Genomic DNA, 14903 nt, shown 5'->3' with positions numbered 1-14903 from the left:
GAATGACTTTATCCAAGTTATGGAATCAAGAGTTCTGGAAAATTCTTCTGGTACTACCAGACAGTTGTTCCTAGAAGAAAGCATAGGGAGATACAATAATTCGTGCTAAAAATTCGGACATCATGTATCTTACTTTTTGGTATTATGGTTGCAAAAATACAATCCCCAAAGTATATTCTTGTATCAGCAATCTAGTTTGTAAAAAGGACAGGGTTATGTCTAGATGATGACAGACAACAATAATTTAACTAACTCAGTGAAAGAAATCTGTTATCAAAGGATAAAACATCATTCACCAGTTGCTTGTCATTAGGAAGAGAGAACTATTGTACTTTTTCAAGACTGAATCACTACTTCCTATAGAAATGATCTAATAAAACACATTGGATTGCTCAAATCAATGTAAATCTATTGTTCAATAAGACATGGCCAGATTTGATCATTAAAAAATAGTGTTTCCAGGGAATGAAAACAAGCTATTTTGTTAGTATCTTCAGAAAAATGTACACACTACTTGTACAATAAAAGTTCATTGATTAACACTTCATTAAAAACATAAAGCAACCAGTGTGATTTCACCCTTGACAAAAGAATTATGACAACTTATTTAATGTCAAATTATGGAATTTTATTTTTAATAGGATAGTATAGGAATTTTAGGGAGGATATACAAATAATAAAAATCAGAATGTTTATCATATTGGTAGGTCATAATAAATTTTTACAACAGTCTGCCAGCCTATGAACCGTGAAAATAAATTTGACTAACATATTAAAAAGCCTGAGTTTCAGTTCTCATAAGAGGGAAACTGATTATTTAAACTATGAAAACTAAAACCATATTTTAAATCTCCCATTATTAAAAATTCTAACACCTCTAAGTAAATACTTTCTAATGTGTATTTAGGTATATTTCTTATGTAGGAGAACTAGGTAAATCCGGAATCCTAAGTATTTCACACAATAGGTACAGATTACAAGTTTTGCAGCTATGGAGTTAATCATTAGATAAATAACTTATCTTCTTTCTTGAAACTGAAACTACTATCACTGTGTATAAATCTATTACTATACATTGAGCTGATACGCTTTAAGTATAAGTGATCATTGCAATTCATCAATATAAAAGCAATTAATCAGAATGTTCTGATTCATAAATAACTATTTCTAGAATAAGAGAATATGGGAAATAAATCATCACCACTAACATGGGTGATACTGCCAACAAGTAACAATGGCCCATCAAACAATATATTTTTAAATTTGGAATTTTTTAAGTAGTGAATTTTTAGAAGGATGAAGATAATCAATATACATATACCAGGGGTTAATCTCAGTCCTTTTTCAGCAAGTATACAGGCTGAGAGACTTCCCAGGTGGCTCAGTGGTAAAGAATCCACCTGCCAAAGCAGGAGACATAGATTTGATCCCTGAGTTAAGAAGATCCCTTGGAGAAGGAAATGGCAACCCACTCCAGTATTCTTTCCTGAGAAATCCCGTGAACCGAGGAGCCTGGCGGGCTACAGTCAGTAGTATCACAAAAGAGTCAGACATAACTTAGCAACTAAACATCAACAACAACAACGATACATGCTGAGATTCATCTTTTAAGATATCAATTCCTGGTATTATGGTGAGCATACTAGGCTAGACATTAAAATGCAAAGTTGTAGTATAGTCCAAGTTCTACATGCATTAGCCCTAGAATTCTGCTGTTGCTGCTGCTGAGTCGCTTCAGTCGTGTCCGACCCTGTGCGACCCCATAGATGGCAGCCCACCAGCCTCACCCGTCCCTAGGATTCTCCAGGCAAGAACACTGGAGTGGGTTGCCATTTCCTTCTCCAATGCATGAAAGTGAAAAGTGAAAGTGAAGTCTCTCAGTCGTGTCTGACTCTTAGCGACCCCATGAACTGCAGCCTACCAGGCTCCTCCGTCCATGGGATTTTCCAGGCAAGAGTACTGGAGTGCGGTGCCATCACCTTCTCCACTAGAATTCTGGTTAGTCCTTAATTTCTTCAATTTTTGGAACCAAAATTTCTTCAATTTTTTTTCAGTAATTTTTAATGAAGTGTGTATAATTTTTCTTACCTTACTCATCTCACAAGAAGATGGAGATGCATAATACAATGATAGTCTTAGAAGTAACAATTCTGAGCCAAATACTACCCAGATGATCTTAATGAGATACATCATGTTGGGCAAATTATCTCATCTCTTTGGACCTCAGTTGTTCAATACCTTAGTCATGTCCAACTCTTTGTAACCCTATGGACTAAAGCACACCAGGCTTCGCTGTCTTCATTATCTTATGGAGTTTGCTCAAACTCATGTCCATTAAGTTGGTGATGCTATACAATCATCTCAGCCTCTGTTACTCTTTCTCCTCAAGCTATCAATCTTTACCAGCATTAGGGACTTTTCCAATGAGTGGGCTCTTTGCATCAGATGGACCCAGTATTGGAGCCTCAGCTTTAGCATCAGTCCTTCCAGTGAATATTCAGGGTTGATTTCCTTTAGGATTGATTGGTTTGATCTCCTTGCAGTCCAAGGGACTCTCAGGAACCTCCAGCTCTACAGTTCAAAAGCATCAATTCTTTGGCACTCAACCTTCTTTATGGTCCAATTCTCACATCCATACATGACTGCTGGAAAAACCATAGCTTTGACTATGTGGACCATTGTTGGCAAAATGATGTCTCTGCTTTTTAATATGCTGTCTTTTAATATGTTGCCATAGCTTTTCTTCCACAGAGCAAGTGTGTTTTAATTTCATGGCTGCAGTAACCATCCACAGTGATTTTGAAGCCCAGGAAAATAAAGTCTGTCACTGGTTCCACTTTTTTCCCCAGTATATGTTATAAAATGATGGGGCCAAATGCCATGATCTTCGTTTTTTGAATGTTGAGTTTTAAGCCAGCATTTTCACTCTCTTTTTTCACTTTCATCAAGAGGCTCTATAGCTCATCTTCCCTTTCTGTCATTGTGAAAGTGAAAGTGTTGGTCACCTAGTCATCTCCAAGTCTTTGCAATCCCATAGATTGTAGCCTACAATCTCCTCTATCCATGGAATTCTCCAGGCAAGAATACTGGAGTCGGTTGCCATTTCCTACTCCAGGAGATCTTCCCAAACCAGGGATCGAACCAAGGTCACTTGCATTGTAGGCAGATTTTTACCATCTGAGCCACCAGCTGTTCATCTGCATATCTGACGTTCTGATATTTCTCCCAGCAATCTTGATTCCAGCTTGTGCTTCATCCAGCCCAGCATTTTACATGATGTACTCTGCATGGAAGTTAAATATATAGCTTTGACATACTCCTTTCCCAATCTGGAACCGGTCCATTGTTCCATGTCGAGTTCTAACTGTTGCTTCTTGACCTGCATACAGGTTTCTCAGGAGGTGGATAAGGTGGTCTAGTATTCCCATCTCTTTGAGAATTCTCCACAGTTTTTGTGATCCACACAGTCAAAGGCTTTGGCATAGTCAAAAAAGCAGAAATAGATGTTTTTCTGGAACTCTCTTCCTTTTTCCATGATCCAGCAGATGTTGGCAATTTGATCTCTGGTTCCTCTGCCTTTTCTAAAACCAGCTTGAACATCTGGAAGTTCACGGTGCACGTACTGTGGAAGACTGGCTTGGAGAATTTTGAGCATTACTTTGCTAGCATGTGCTGCTCCTGCTGCTGCTAAGTCATTTCAGTCGTGTCTGAATTTGTGCGACCCCATAGATGGCAGCCCACCAGGCTCTGCCATCCCTGGGATTCCCCAGGCAAGAACACTGGAGTGGGTTGCTATTTCCTTCTCCAATGAATAAAAGGGAAAAGGGAAAGTGAAGTCACTCAGTTGTGTCCAACTCGTCACGAGTTGTAAGACAAGTGCAATTGTGCAATAGTTTGAGCATTCTTTGGGATTGGAATGAAAACTGACATTTTCCAGTCCTGTGGCCAATGCTGAGTTTTCCAATTTTGCTGGCATATTGAGTGCAACACTTTCACAGCATCATCCTTTAGGATTTGAAATAGCTCAACTGGAATTCCATCACCTCCACTAGCTTTGTTCTTAGTGATGCTTCCTAAGGCCCAATTGACTTCCCATTCCAGGATGTCTGGTTCCAGGTGAGTGAACATACCATAGTGATTATCTGTGTCATGAAGCTCATTTTTTGTATCGTTCTTCTGTGTATTCTTGCCACCTCTTCTAAATATCTTCTGCTTCTGTTAGGTCCATACCATTTCTATCCTTTATTGAGCCCATCTTTGCATGAAATGTTCCCTTCAGTTCAGTTCAGTTCAGTCGCTCAGCCGTGTCCGACTCTTTGCGACCCCATGAATCGCAGCACACCAGGCCTCCCTGTCCATCACCAACTCCCAGAGTTCACTCAGAGTTGCATCCATAGAGTCAGTGATGCCATCCAGCCATCTCATCCTCGGTCGTCCCCTTCTCCTGCCCCAATCCCTCCCAGCATCAAAGTCTTCTCCAATGAGTCAACTCTTCGCATGAGGTGGACAAAGTACTGGAGTTTCAGCTTTAGCATCATTCCTTCCAAAGAAATCCCAGGGTTGATCTCCTTTAGAATGGACTGGTTGGATCTCCTTGGAGTCCAAGGGACTCTCAAGAGTCTTCTCCAGCACCACAGTTCAAAAGCATCAATTCTACGGCGCTCAGCCTTCTTCACAGTCCAACTCTCACATCCACACATGACTACTGGAAAAACCGTAGCCTTGACTAGACAGACCTTAGTTGGCAAAGTAATGTCTCTGTTTTGAATATGCTATCTAGGTTGGTCATAACTTTTCTTCCAAGGAGTAAGCGTCTTTTAATTTCATGGCTGAAGTCACCATCTGCAGTGATTTTGGAGTCCAAAAAAATAAAGTCTGACACTGTTTCCACTGTTTCCCCATTTATTTCCCATGGAGTGATGGGACCAGATGCCATGATCTTCATTTTCTGAATGTTGAGCTTTAAGCCAACTTTTTCACTCTCCTCTTTTACTTTCATCAAGTGGCTTTTGAGTTCCTCTTCACTTTCTGCCAGAAGGGTGGCATCATCTGCATATCTGAGGTTATTGATATTTCTCCCGGCAATCTTGATTCAGGCTATCTCTAATTTTTCTGAAGAGATGTCTACTCTTTCCCATTCTATTGTTTTCCTCTATTTCTTTGCACTGATCACTGAGGAAGGCTTTCTTATTTCTCCTTGCTATTCTTTGGACCTCTGCATTCCAATGGGTATATCTTTCCCTTTCTCCTTTGCTTTTTCCTTCTCTTCTTTTCACAGCTATTTGTAAGGCCTCCTCAGACAGCCATTTTGCTTTTTTTGAATTTCTTTTTCTTGGAAATGGTCTTGATCCCTGTCTCCTGTACAATGTCAAGAATCTCCATCCCTAGTTCATCAGGCACTCTGTCCATCAGATCTAATCCCAGCTTCAAGTATTTTGAGATACCAAAATCAATATTGAGATATTGAGTTATGAGATGTCAAAAACAATAATAATAGTATCAGAAATGTACATGGCACTAACTACATGCTAAGCATTGCTCTGTGTACATCAAATAAATCAATCCTTAAAATCCCCAAAACGTATGTAAAAGCTTTACCTCCAGTGCTTAGTAGATTTCCATATTAAATATTCTGCTTAATGAATGTTGGGTGGGTAAATAAATTGGAAAAATTATTTAAAATATAGGATTCTTTGCATTATTTGTGTGCAAGTGAAAATATGTAAATATTCTTTATTTACAAGAAAGATAAAATGTCATAAAAATAGTAAAATCTCTGTATAGGTACAATGAAAGTGAAAGGATTGTTATGTTACTAATTTTCTTTAAAAAGTGAATTAAGAATAAAAGTATACAAAATTAAATAGAAAAAAGAAGCTACTGATAAATACATGGAACAGTCCACACTGTTAGAATTCTTATTCAACTTACTCTGAAAAATAAAACAAAGCTTTATATCTGCTTCTAGAAGACTCTCAGTTAAAGGCTTCATTCTAACTTTTTTATTTAGCGGGTCTTGTTGCTAATTAGTTAAACTCACTCTGGGAGTCATTCAAAGCTATGGCTCTGTACAATCAGGAAACAGTGGTTAAAAGGAGGGCAAATTATATACTAATAACCTAGGAAGACCCATGATCCACTTTCAGGATTTAACATCAAGAGTGGCAAGAAGGGATAATTATACTGAAATAAACATACACACAGAAACTCGCTGAGATAATTTTAAAACATTTAATGGTAGTGAAGAGTAAATTATTTAACTCTAACCAGGGATAAGAGTCTTTTGGTAGCTATCACTTACTGCAGTAAATCTGCTGAAGTTTGCATTTCCTGGCTTCTGGCTTTATTTATTTAAAGTCATTCTGAATGCTCTGCTAGAAATGATTTCAGTGGTGCTGCCAAATTTTCACTAGATTAAAACTATGCAGTGCTGATAATATTTTTATAAACACTGAACAGAATAAGAGCCATGTTCTTTAGAGATCAATTTGCTCCTCTTCTACAGTTATTCTTTCTGCTAGGTGTTCTCACTTGGCAGAATGTTTGATCGGATTATTTCTGATGAAATGTACTAGGAAACTTACATTAAAGTCCTCTTCTGGATTAACTGCTGAAGTAGAGGTCTCTCAGTAACTGGTGAAGCCATAGGACAATTCATCAATGGGAAGGCTGGAATGTCTAAACATTTGTTAGAAAAGTGTCCATGAGGACAAGTTTTTTTACTTCAGAAAAGGTAACAAATAAGATGTTGTCAAATATAACTTGTAGAACAGTACTCAGATTAAATATATATTCCCTCTCAACCCTAATGCTAAGGTCAAAGTTGCTTTCACTGTTATTAAAGTAGTCATAGTTAAACAATTTTTAGGCTTTCCATGATCCCCTTACATTTATCCTGGGATATGAAAACCACAGGAGTTTTATTAAAACAGAGTTTGCTCACAATAGGTTCCATGAGTGGCAGGAAGAAGTCTAAACTGAAAACTTAGGAGTCAGCAGAAATTAATGGCTAGAAGGGGGAAGTTGAATTGTTAGAAAAGAAAAGCTCTGACTAAGGAGTAGCAAGTTAAAGACTGGACTAGAGAATGTGCAGTTAGAAGCAGAAAAATATTTCCACAAGGTCAAATGCAATAGAAAATCAAGTGAGGAGGTCAAATACAAGAAGCAAAAAAAAAAAAAAAAAACCTCTAGAGGAAAACTATGAAAATTGGTAAATGTGGAAATATCTGTTACTCTTCTTTGTTTATTCTATCTCAGAACCTCTTCCTTTGGACTGTCTAAAATCACATTTAAACTAGAGTTTCTGTTTAAGGTCCAAAGGAGGGTCCAAAGGATACCTAGGACCTTCATACCAGTTAAAGGTCAGTCCATCTGGATCACACGTATTACTGAGAGATGGGGTAGAAGGATTTGCTGTGTTGTGCTGTGCTTAATCGCTCCATTGTGTCCAACTCTTTGTGATCCTATGGACTGTAGCCTGCCACACTCCTCTGTCCATGGGGATTCTCCAGGCAAGAATACTGGAGTGGGTTGCCATGCTTTCTTCCAAAGGATTTTTCAAACCTAGGGGTTGAACCCAGGTCACCTGCTTTGCAGGTAGATTCTTTACCATCTGAACCACCAGGGAAATTCAAGAATACTGGAGTGGGTAGACTATCCCTTCTCCAGGGGATCTTCCCCACCCAGCAATAAAACCGGGGTCTCCTGCATTACAGGCAAATTCTTTACCAGCTGAGTTACCAGGGATGCCCAGAAGGGTCTAACATTATTTAAATTTTTAATTCTCATTTTTAAAAACAAATATAGACTAATATCATAGGTAGAAATTTTACTTGACTTTTTATTAAACAAAAATTAATGTAAACTTGCAAAGTTTAATTTATGCTTTGGCCCCTGTCTCCTGTCTTTATTCCCAATCTCTACCCCACCCCTAGTTAGGGGCAATTTGACCAGCACAGAAAGGTAATTAAATTCCAGTCACTGAAAAGGGAACGAGGTTTTAGAGTAAGCTCAAGAAGGACTTCTTAATTCTTCCCAGGTACTTAAGACTTCCCTTTGGTAGTATGTACCAGCTTTTTAATGGGACCTCATTAGAGTGGATCAGGCATGGCCTTTGGACTTTCCACTAAGATAACTGGGGACAGTCATGTCAAGACAGAGAGAGAGAAACAGAGGAGAAAGATATATATACACAGAGTGAAAAATATTCAGTTTACAGACAAATTAACTCTATTTTTCTAAACATGAAGGTTGAGATATAGCAGAGAGAATGCTAAAAATCAATTCCATGTGGCAATATTTTACATCATATATTTCTTTTAGATTTAATTAATATAATTTAAAAATTACAGGTTATCTTTATTGAGCCTGTGAAGATGAACTATGAGAAGTTGATGGCAGACATAATCTAATTCCAACCCAATCTTACCACTATCATTAACTTCTTTGTGTAAAGGCTAAGCACCACCCTTAGAACTCTGATTACATCAAGATTGTGGTTCAAGCACACTTACTCGACTAGAATGAATCTGTTGTTATTTAGTTGCAAAGCCATGTCTGACCCCATGGACTGAAGTATGCCAGGCTTCTTTGTCCTTCACTATCTCCCGGAGTTTGCTCAAACTCATGTTCATTGAGTCAGTGATGCCATCTAAACATCTCATCTTCTGCCGCCTCCTTCTTTTCCTGCCTTCAATCTTTTGAGGGTATCGGGGTCTTTTCCAATAAGTCAGCTCTTGGTTTCAGATGGCCAAAGTATTGAAATTTCAGCTTCAGCATCAGTCCTTCCAATGAATATTCAGAGCTGATTTCCTTTAGGATTGACTGGTGTGATCTCCTTGCAGAACAAATCTGTGCATATGTGTTCACTCATTTCAGTGGTGTCCGACTCTTTGAGACCCTACAAACTGTAGCCTGCCTGGCTCCTCCATCCATGGAATTTTCCAGGCAAGAATACTGGAGTGAGTTGCCATGCCCTCCTCCAGGGGATCTTCCTGACTCAGAGACTAATCTGCATCTCCTGCACTGCAGGCAGATTCATTACTGCTGAGTCACTGGGGAAGCCCGCGGAACGAGTCTAACAGAAGCCAAATGCCAAGAGTGGAAGTGGAAGGAAAAGAGACTGGGAATCTCCTACCTGACTTCCAGTAGAAAATTCACTATGAAAAATGAGAACGTCAAGCACATTGAGTTGGGCTCTTGAATAAAAGACCAAGGATGGAAGAAGCATAGGGTGCAAATACTTGTTATAGGAACTCCACCACTCTACAATACGGGAAGCCTATGAATAGTAAAACTGGATATGGATGAAGCTTAACGAAAGGAATAACACTATGAGGCACACGCTATCCTGAAGTAGAGACATTTGGAAAGAGCCTCAGACAGCAGAGAAGGTGCTATTTTTCTTCTTCTTTTCAGAGGGACACGAAGCATTTTGAGAGCAGGCAGCGAAGCACTGTTTTTTGTCGTTGTTGCCGTTTTTAATTGGGTAGCGTTGCTTAAAAGATTGTGTTAGTTTCTGCTGTACAACAAAGTGAATGAGCTATATGTATACATATATCTCCTCTCTCTTGGATCTCCCTCCCTCACCCCACCCCAGTCATTTAAGTCACCACAGAGCACCAAGCTAAACTCCCTGCGCTATACAGCAGGTTCCCACTAGGTATCTATTTCACACAGGATAGCATATATATGTCAGTCCTAAACTTCCAATTCATTCCTCCACCCCTTCCCCTGCCCCATGTCCACACATCTGTTCTCTGTATCTGTGTCTCTATTCCTGCCCTGCAAATATATTACTCAGAAATGAAACTGGGTCATTTGCAGAGACACAGATGGACCTAGAGACTGTAATACAGAGTGAAGTAAGTCAAAAAGAAAAAAAAAACAAATATTGTATATTAACACACATAAGGAGCTTCCCTGGTGGCCCAGTGGTAAAGAACTTGCCTGCCAATGCAAGAGACTTAAGAGACCAGGGCTCGATCCCTGGGTCGGAAAGATCTCCTAGAGGAGGAGATATTGGCAACCCACTCCAATATTCTTGCTTGGAGAATCCCATAGAGAGAGGAGCCTGGCAGGCTACAGTCCATACGGTCGCAAAGAGCGGGGACAGGACGGAAGCGACTTAGAACGCAGAATGCAACACACTTAAGTAGCACTGCTTTGAGTTAATGGCCCAAGCTAAGATCCTAGAATTCAACCAGCTCACCAAGTGATCACAGCAGTCAGGGGAATAGGATAGCATCAGCTTAAGGCAGTGACAAAATGACAGCTGTATGACCAGGAACTGCTCCCATAGCAGAGGAGACTACAAGATGGCAACAAAGGGAGGCAAGGTGGTAAGTGAATGGAGCAGGAGTCGAGTCCCTGTAATTTCATAGATGAGAAATAAGCAGGCAGTAAGAATTAGGCTTGCATCTCTGTGCATCATGGGATCCACAAACTAGAAAATGATGGGAGTATTCAGAAAGGAGAAGGGAACTGGGAGGAGACTCTATTGTAATAGAATTGAAAACACGTGGGAAGCAACAGGGGCATGGTTATCAAGAAGGAAAAAGTCAAAGATAACAGTGATGTCTTGGATTTGGGTCTTTGATGGAAGATTAAGAAAATTATTCTTATAACAAATAACATTACATATGTGTGTGTGTGTGTGTGTGTATAAGTGCTTACAGATTTCAATGTCTTTTAGTTTTCTGATTGGTGCATAAAATATGTTGATGTTTTTCAGTGACTATGTTGTATCTGACTCTTTGTGACCCCATGGATGGCAGCCCACCAGGCTCCTCTGTCCATGGGATTTCCCAAGAAAGATATGGTACTGCGTTGCCATTTCCAACTCCAGAGGATCTTCCCAACCCAGGGATTGAACCTGTGTCTCTTGCATTGGCAGGCAGATTCTTTACCACTGAGCCACCAGGGAAAATTCTGGCATGTAAAATATAATCTGTTTCAAAATAAGTCTCCTAGTCTTCCACCTAAGATCTGTTCCTTTTGTCCTTCTCTATGTTTCTGGGCAGAGAAGGCAATGGCAACCCACTCCAGTACTCTTGCCTGGAAAATCCCATGGACGGAGAAGCCTGGCAGGCTGCAGTCCATGGGGTCGCTAAGAGTCGGATATGACTGAGTGCCTTCACTTTCACTTTTCACTTTCATGCATTGGAGAAGGAAATGGCAACCCACTCCAGTGTTCTTGCCTGGAGAATCCCAGGGACGGGGGAGCCTGGTGGGCTGCCTTCTATGGGGTCGCACAGAGTCGGACACGATTGAAGCAACTTGGCGGCAGCAGCAGCAGCATGTTTCTGGGCACTGAGATTCAGAACATCCTGCCATATTTGAGTGGTCCACTTTCCTTGCATCATGTCCAGTATCTGAATTCTCTAGATCCTATCTCAACAGTGTCTTGTATTTGTCTCCTTCTCTTCATTCTTTTTGTCTAATTTACAGAACATGTCATTGGCATCTTTTAAGTGTCTTTAAAGTAACAGTTACTTCACTAATCACCCACAAAATTCACTGAAGCTTCAAGCACCAATGGCTCCTCTCTGATCTCCTAAAGCAGTGTTCTTTTGTCTACACCTCTTTTATGGTCATTATTATTTTCTAGCATGTTAATTTTTATGGGCATTTCATCTCGCCTATTAGACAGCAAGCTTGTGAGAGGGGCTAAATGATTCATTTTCAAAAAGTTTGTACATGGTAGCTGTAGCATTATGGGTAAGTGAAAAAATTAAAGAATGGCATTCAAATTTTATGCACCCCTAAATATTGTGTAATGTGTTAAAAATAATGTGCTGTTCATTTTCAGTGTAGAATTTTTGATATTTATATTGGCATTTACAAGCTCAACATATAGACATCCACTGTCTTATCATTCTCCTACCAATAGATGTCTAGGAGGGCTTATTTGCATGTATTCACACATACATATCTTGCTATATTACCCTACTAAGGCAGCATTTCATACTGGTAAGTTTAATCAAAAGACTTAGTTTTAGTTCTGCTCTGCCAGTTACTAGTCAAAATAATCTGACTGTTAATTTCCTTCTCTAAGCCTCCAATATTTTTATACGAGTGATTTAGTTTCTAGATATGTTGTGAGGCTAACATGATATGATGAGCGAAAAACCATAATCTGTTCAAAATCGATGTCGATACTTTGTAGATCTTAAGGAATAATTCACATATTTTTTGTTCCTTATATCTCTTCTTTTTATTGTCTCTCTGTCTCTCCATTTCTTCGACCTACTGTTTAATTACTGAAATATTCTTTACTGTCTGAGCCACTGTGTTCCGTGTGTTCAGTCACCCAGTTTTGCCTGACTCTGTGACCCCGTGGACTGCAGCATGCCAGGTCTCCCTATCCCCCACCATCTCCCAAAATTTGCCCAATTTCATGTCCATTGCATCCGTGATGCCATCCAGCAATCTCATCCCCTGACTTCCTCTTCTCCTCTCCTCAATCCTTCCAGCATCAGGGACTTTTCCAGTGAGTCAGCTGTTCACATCAGGTGATCAAAATACTGGAGCTTCAGCTTCAGTATCAGTCCTTCCAACGAGTATTCAGGCTTCCAGAGCCACTGCTGCTGCTAAGTCACTTCAGTCGTGTCCGACTCTGTGCGACCCCATAGACAGCAGCCCACCAGGCTTCCCCGTCCCTGGGATTCTCCAGGCAAGAACATTGGAGTGGGTTGCCATTTCCTTCTCCAATGCATGAAAGTGAAAAGTGAAAGAGAAGTCGTTCAGTCTTGTCCGACCCTTAGCATGGACTGCAGCCTACCAGGCTCCTCCATTCATGGGATTTTCCAGGCAAGAGTACTGGAGTGGGGTGCCATTGCCTTCTCCTCCAGAGCCAGTAGGGAAGCCCAAATACTGAACTAAGAGCCAAAAACCTGTGTTCTACAGTTTAATAGTTATGTGACCTTGGGCAACATAATGTTTACAAATCTCAGTTTCCTTTTCTATATAATAAAAAAAGGATATGAAAAATGCTTTAAAAGCTATAAATCTTTATTAATGTATAAGGTGTTTATAAATCTAAGAAAAATAACATGAGGTCATTATGAGTGCCCTAGTTGTTCTGTGTCAACCTTCCCCTGAGATTATGCTCTTGATCTTGAGTATAGTAGAAAGAAGGATATTTAAGGGAGGGGGGCAGATTTTATTCCTCCTGCAAAATCTAAATTGAAAACTTAGTTTTAAATATATAGATACCATATGAAGCAATTCGTCTAATTGAATTAGACTATACCAGAGCATAGACTGGTAAGACTTAGGTAACTCAGCTTCAAAGTCAATCTCATTAGCCTTTATAATGTCTGGGGTGACTATACCTGGACATTGCTGCATATATATTTTGAGAAGTAACAGAAACTTAGACCCTGAATACCCAATGTACCCTGAGACAGCCTGACTGAGGAAAAACTGAAATTTTTCCACATGACTCATTTTACTCCATGGATCAGAATCTTTTCGTGTTCCTCGTGTATTCTAGAGTCAGGTGGATCTACTTGGCGGGGTGGCGGTAAATTGCTTCAGTTTCGTGTCTGACTCTTTGAAGCCCTATAGACTGTAGCCGGCCAGCATCCTCTGTCCCCGGGCTTCTCCATTGCAATAATGCTGGAGCGGGTTGCCTGTGCCCTCCTCCAGCGGATCTTCCCACCCCAGGGGGGAACCCACCTCTCCTGTGACTTATGAATTACAGGCAGATTCTTTACCACTGAGCCACGAGGTATATGGTGACAAAACCCTACCCTGCTTGAGCCCTACTTTCATACTAACTCAGAATTATTACAAATGCTTTCCTGCTCAATGTTGGTGCTGTGTGAGAACAAAATCAAATAAAAAATTGGAAAAAGCTCCTGACGTACTTTACTACTTAGTGAAAGTGTAAGTCGCTCCGTGTGTCCAGCTCTTTGCAACCCCGTGAACTATACAGTCCATGGAATTCTCCAGGCCAGAATACTAGAGTGGGTAGCCTTTCCCTTCTCCAGGGGATCTTCCCAACCCAGGGATCGAACCTAGGTCTACCGCATTGCAGGCAGATTCTTTACTAGCTGAGCCACAAAAGAAGCCCTTATTACTTAGTATATTTAATCTAATCGATAAAATCTGAAAATAGGAGCTCTCAGATAAGAAAATGCTCAAAAATTGGCTAGTCTTTTGCTTAGCTCTTCATTATAAAATTTTACATGTTTTGGCAAAGATTGTCAGCGCATCCTAGCTGAAAGAAAACTAATTTCCACAAACTGCTATTTGTTATATTCTTCCAAAAGTCTGTCACTACCACCTGTACACATTAGCTAATTATCTCCTGTCTGTTGTTTAAATAAATGCATTTTGTTTACAATTGTCTGTACCACTAAATAAGAGATCTTTAAAAATAATTGATCATGAAAAACTTGAGGACTGAAAAAATAATGAAAACTTGTGGAAAATAAATGTAATTTAAGGGGAGGATGGTAGTTTAAAGTGCTGTGTGGGAAAGGACATGAAGTGGGAGGAAAAAGAGAGGAAAGGAAGATGCATTCACGTATTATTCATTTAACACAGAGCCATTTTTTAGAAAGGTGGAATCAGACTCATATAGAAAAAAAATATAACTTTTTAAACAGGTTAGGAGTTCTTTGAGGAAAAGAACACATGACATATACACATTCTGAAGGGAAGTCCTGTATCTGGATTGACCGTTATATGAATGAGAAAGATAATTTTATTCTGTGAAGACACTGAGGTTTGTTGCTTTTTTTTTTCTTTTTTTTTAACACAGCCATAATTAAGTACCCTAGTGAATGCAACTATTAAACGCTGGTTCATAAGGTAAAAATCACAAATGCTATAAAAGTTTTCAAAAGATAGAGATTTGTTAACATCTAAACATGTCTCCACAGAGTCTTACTCCT

The sequence above is a fragment of the Ovis canadensis genome, chromosome 8 (genome assembly GCF_042477335.2).
Source record: "Ovis canadensis isolate MfBH-ARS-UI-01 breed Bighorn chromosome 8, ARS-UI_OviCan_v2, whole genome shotgun sequence".
NCBI classification, from domain to species: domain Eukaryota; kingdom Metazoa; phylum Chordata; class Mammalia; order Artiodactyla; family Bovidae; genus Ovis; species Ovis canadensis.
This window is presented reverse-complemented; position numbering follows the sequence as displayed.